At 53.1% G+C, this 5,363-nt stretch overlaps 1 protein-coding gene across 2 annotated transcripts in view; it reads right to left on the minus strand.

The window, feature by feature from the left end:
• The window catches only part of LOC107678532 (calcium-activated potassium channel subunit alpha-1-like), a 196,880-nt gene that overhangs the window by 11,108 nt on the left and 180,409 nt on the right, over positions 1–5,363 (minus strand). The window lies entirely within an intron of this gene.

The raw sequence follows: 5,363 nt of genomic DNA on the forward strand, positions 1-5,363 counted from the left end.
ACCAGGTTTGCGCCATACAGCGATAATTTGTTCCCTTTTGATTTGTTCACTTCAACATTGCATTTGATAATGCTTTATGGGGAAACTCCTTCCTCCAAATACTACTGAGACCTTATTGAATCACGCCAGTTAAACTGGCCAATGGCGTTCAAGCGCGTGAAATATGACGGGCTCCCACTCTATTTAAAGCAGCGCTTGTACGTCATCCATTCAGAATCTTGACTGAAGCAACTTGGCATTCTAAGATCCTGAGCTAGGTGGCACGGCAATAAGAGCAATGTCTTGTTCCCTCATCTCAGGGAACCGAGGTTACGTGAGTAACCGAGAGCGTTCCCTTTCGATTCGGTCACTCTACATTTCTATGGGAACGTATAAAATCCCGCCGTGTCACAGCGATGGAGCCTGTCTCGACTAAGTATGTCAAGTTTCACATATGCAACCGTAATGAGAGCGGCAATGATATTGGCGCTCTTGTTAAACACAGCTCAGGTCTACAGGACCTAGTCGAAACCATGTAAAAGTCAAGGGGGCGTGGCAACTAGACGATGCCGCATCACACCTGGGGCGGAGTTAATGCCGGTGAAACAGAGAATGTGAAATGGCGATGCCGCGTCACACCAGGGGCGGAGTTAACGCTGGTAAAATAGAGAATATGAAATGGCGGCGGTGCCAGCGCCATCACATATATAGACCAGTTGAAGTTTGTTCATTTCAACGAAATTGTTTGTTGTGATCACTGATCTATATTTGAGAACATTATATAAATCAGTGGTTGTGATGCAACAGCTGAACCGGTGCTCAAATAAGAGTATGATGGTGATCAAGACCTAAAAGACGTGATTAACTATATCATAACAATGTGATGAGCTGATAAGAGAGCAGCATTGGATTGGTGGCGCGTCAGTACAGGGGTGTATACGACCTGGTCGAAACCACTTAGGCATGCAGCTCAGCTCATAACTGAGGCTGAGAAGGTGGGTGTGCCGCTCGCACTGACAGCACATATGAGGCAAGCGACGACACATCTAGGTTATAAAACCTCGCTAAAATGTTGGGTGACGACCAGCCTGCCGCCATGCAAATGTCCTGAATAGATATGCCATTTGCCCAAGCCCATGAGGATGCGAGCCCATGGGTGGCAGTGTTATGACCTGCGCTTTAAATGGAGTCAAAAGTACTTTAGGCACATAACCTTTTCTGGGCTTCAAGGTGAGTCTGCAATCACCTGGCCCGAATTCAATACACGAGTCGTCAATTGACAGCACCTGCAGGTCCCCAACTCGCTTAACAGAGGTTAGCGCGAGCAGGAGCGCTGTCTTGAGAGAGCATTTACAAGCTCGCTGGATTGCATGGGCTCGAACGGGGGTCCCGTGAGAGCTTCAAGTACAAGCGCCAAGTCCCAAGTGGGTAGGGTGGAAGGGCGAGGAGGGTTCAGCCTTCTTGCTCCTTTTAAAAATCGTATGATCAGGTCATTTCTGCCGATTGGGCGATTATCGACGTGCACGTGAAAGGCTGTTATAGCGGCTACATACACTTTCAATGTGGATGGCATACGACCACTATCAAATCGCTCTTGAAGGAAGGCAAGAATTTTGGTATTGGGCAATTATATGGGTCTTCGCCCCGCGATACGCACCAATTTATGAAAACTCTCCATTTATGTGCGTAAAGACGCCTCGTGGAAGGAGCCCTAGCCTCAGCGATAGTGTTCAACACGCGCTGGGGAAGTGCATCTGTTACAGGCAAGCCCCGTTGAGCGGCCAGACATGAAGAATCCATGACTCTGGACTCCGCTGATGTGAAGAGATCCACCTCCGCCCCGCCGAATACACTCCGAATCATATTGACTGTCAAAGGGTGTAATCTCCACTCTCCGTGGATTACCCCGACCCTCGACAGTAAATCCGCGCCATAATTCAGGCGTCCGGGGACATGTACTGCCCGGATGGAGAGGAGGTGTCGATCTGCCCACAGAAGAAGGCCTCTCGACAGCTGCAGCAGCAGCCGCGAGCTCACACCCCCTTGGTGATTTATAAACGCTACCACTGTCATTCTGTCAGTCCTGATGAGAACGTGACGGTGGAGAATGTCCGGAAGACAGCACTCGAGTGCTAGGTGTACAGCACGGAGATCCAGACAGTTTATGTGCCACAATTTCTCAGTTTCTGACCACATCACGAAGGCTGGTCTGCCGTCGCATACGGCTCCTCAACCCGTGCTCGATGCATCTGTCATAACAGTTTTTCTCCTGGTCACTTGGCCAATAGGAACACCCCGGTGATACAGTGTCATATCGTGCCAAGGGGCCAGCGCTTTCAAGCAGTCGCGCGTTACTCGTACGCGCAAGGTGCCCGCGTGCCATGCGCTCTGTGGCACGCAACTTTTCAGCCAGAGCTTAAGCGGTCGCATATGTAGGAGTCCTAATTTGCACACTGTTGAGGCGGCAGCCATCTGGCCGAGCGCCCTCTGAAAGCATTTCAGCGGGGGAGAGTTCCCTAACCTGAAGACTGCGAGAGAGCTGATCAGTTTTTGTGTGCGCTCTTCTGAAAGACGCGCTCGCATATTGATTGAATTCAGCTCTACTCCTAAAAAGGAGATGTTCTGGCTCGGTACCAGCATGCTCTTTTGCATATTCACAGTCAGCCCTAAGCTCTGAACATGAGCGAGAAGTCTGAGCTTGTCGCTGAGCAGCGCACTCTCTGATTGGGCTAAGACTAGCCAATCGTCGAGATAGTTCAGGATGCGCATTCCGCTCCGCTTCAGAGGAGAGAGAGCAGCATCCATGCACTTCATAAACGTACGAGGGGCCAGGGATAGACCGAAGGGTAGGACCGTGAATTGATACGCTATCCCCTCAAATGCAAATCTCAGGAAGCGCCTGTGGCGGGGGGCTACCTGAATGTGGAAATAAGCATCCTTTAAATCCACGGAGATAAACCAATCTCCCGGTCTGATGTGTGAGAGGATTTGCTTTAGTGTAATCATTTTGAACGAGTGCTTCGAAAGCGCGCGATTCAGCGGTCTCAAATCCAAGATAGGGCGGAGTCCGCCGTCTTTCTTTGGCACCAGAAAATAACGACTGTAGAGCCGCTCTCGCGCTCTGCAAGGGGCACCGTCTCTACTGCGTGTTTTGCGAGAAGATTGTGTATTTCCTCTCGCAGAACTGAGGCATTCTGCTCCAATCCAAGATAGGGCGGAGTCCGCCGTCTTTCATTGGCACCAGAAAATAACGACTGTAGAAGCCGCTCTCACGATCTGCAAGGGGCACTGTCTCTACTGCGTGTTTTGCGAGAAGATTGTGTATTTCCTCTCGCAGAACTGAGGCATTTTGCTCCCGTACAGTGGACATTAACACACCGTTGGAACGGGGCGGTCTGCAGAAGAACTGAAGCGTGTAGCCGTTCTTTATTGATTTCATAACCCACTCTGATACCCCTGGCAGCGTCTGCCACGCTTCTGTGAACTGTGACAGCGGGCGAGGCGGGCTGCACACCGTGACGGATAACTCGCCATTGGGGGGCGGGGAGTTTAATACCACACGAGTGTGAGAGTTCCCCATGTTGCTGTAACTTTCGTCGCTCTGAGGGCCAGATCCGTGGAGCGTCGGAGCTCTTTGAAAACTTCAGGGTCCGGGCCACCCTCGTCCAGATACTTGAGAAGTTTGGCCTGATACACCTGGAGTATCGCCATGACGTGCAGTGCTGAAGCTGCCTGTCCTGCCGCGGAGAAAGCCTTGCCGGCAAAGTTTGCATTGTTTCTCGCTCTCCAGTTCGCCACGGCTGCAGGACAGAGGTGGGCAGCAACGACTTCCTCCATGGGGGGAAGTTTGACGTACCCCATTCGGTCAGCGCCGTCCACAGATGACAGGAGGGAGGATCCCGGATTGTGCACTCGACCGGTGAGCGGCGCGTTCCACGACTTAGCTATTTCGTCGTGCACCTCCGGGAAAAAGGGGCCGGGCCTCCGCGGGGTGTCCTTTCGGCCGCGATCCGACTGGAGGTACCACTCGTCCAGACGGCTTCTGGCCGGCTCGGTAGGCGGCGCCCATTCCAAACCGAGCTCATCAACTGCCTGGGACAGGACGCTTAGGAGCTCGACATCACTATGATGGAGGTCCCCCGCGTCGCTGCCATGGGGCGCCTCTGAGGGCCAGATCCGTGGCGCGTCGGAGCTCTTTGAAGACTTCAGGGTCCGGGCCACCCTCGTCCAGAGACTTGAGAAGTTTGGCCTGATACACCTGGAGTATCGCCATGACGTGCAGTGCTGAAGCTGCCTGTCCTGACGCGGAGAAAGCCTTGCCGGCAAAGTTTGAGGGGAGAGACGCGTTGTTTCTCGCTCTCCAGTTCGCCGCGGCTGCAGGACAGATGTGGGCAGCAATGGCTTCCTCCACGGGGGGAAGTTTGACGTACCCCACTCGGTCAGCGCCGTCCACAGATGACAGGAGGGAGGATCCCGGATTGTGCACTCGACCGGTGAGCGGCGCGTTCCACGACTTAGCTATTTCGTCGTGCACCTCTGGGAAAAAGGGGCCGGGCCTCTGCGGGGTGTCCTTTCGGCCGCGAACCGACTGGAGATACCACTCGTCCAGACGACTTCTGGCCGGCTCGGCAGGAGGCGCCCACTCCAAACCGAGCTCATCAACCGCCTTGGTCAGGAAGCTTTTGAGCTTGACATCACTATGATGCTTATAAAGGAAAAAAGTCATCCCACTCCTCTACGTCTACTATCATCGCTTGGATTACAGCATCACCCTTATTGAAGAAAAATCACGTTCAAAAAGAAGGCGCGTGTGGAGGGGGCGGAATATTTGACAAATTACGCTACAGCACTTTTTTTTATTTTATTTTATTAATATTTTTGCACTGATTGGCTATTAACTGTGAGCAGACAGAGTGTCAATCAATGCATTGGAGAATACGGTGTAATCCAACGGGCTGTTGGACCACTCCTCCCTCGCAGACGCTGCCACCGAAATGGCATCACCTTCATCCTCAGCGTCCTCCATGGCACTGAAAGACATCATATCTCTCGCGCCGAGGGAGGGACGGAGATCAGCAGTCATGAAGCGCACTGGAAGGGGACCTGCACCGGGGGGTGAGGAGCGCGTGGGCACTGAGCCAGCGCGAGCTCGTCACCTGACCCGGACAGATCCACATCGGAAGCTCGTGGCACTTTACTCCTTGGGTCAAAAGAGGCTGCAGAGGAAGAGCGCGGCATAGCTATTTGGGCGAGTTCATCGCCTTGGACGATGGCAACACGGAGTCTGAGAGTCCGAAGGCTCATATCTCCGCAGTGGGGGCAGTCCGACCCCCCAAGCGCCGCCTCTGCATGGGCGCGACACAGGCAGAAGACACATGACTCGT

Source organism: Sinocyclocheilus anshuiensis, unplaced genomic scaffold, assembly GCF_001515605.1.
Source record: "Sinocyclocheilus anshuiensis isolate Anshui unplaced genomic scaffold, SAMN03320099.WGS_v1.1 scaffold536, whole genome shotgun sequence".
In the NCBI taxonomy this organism is placed as follows: Eukaryota; Metazoa; Chordata; class Actinopteri; order Cypriniformes; family Cyprinidae; genus Sinocyclocheilus; species Sinocyclocheilus anshuiensis.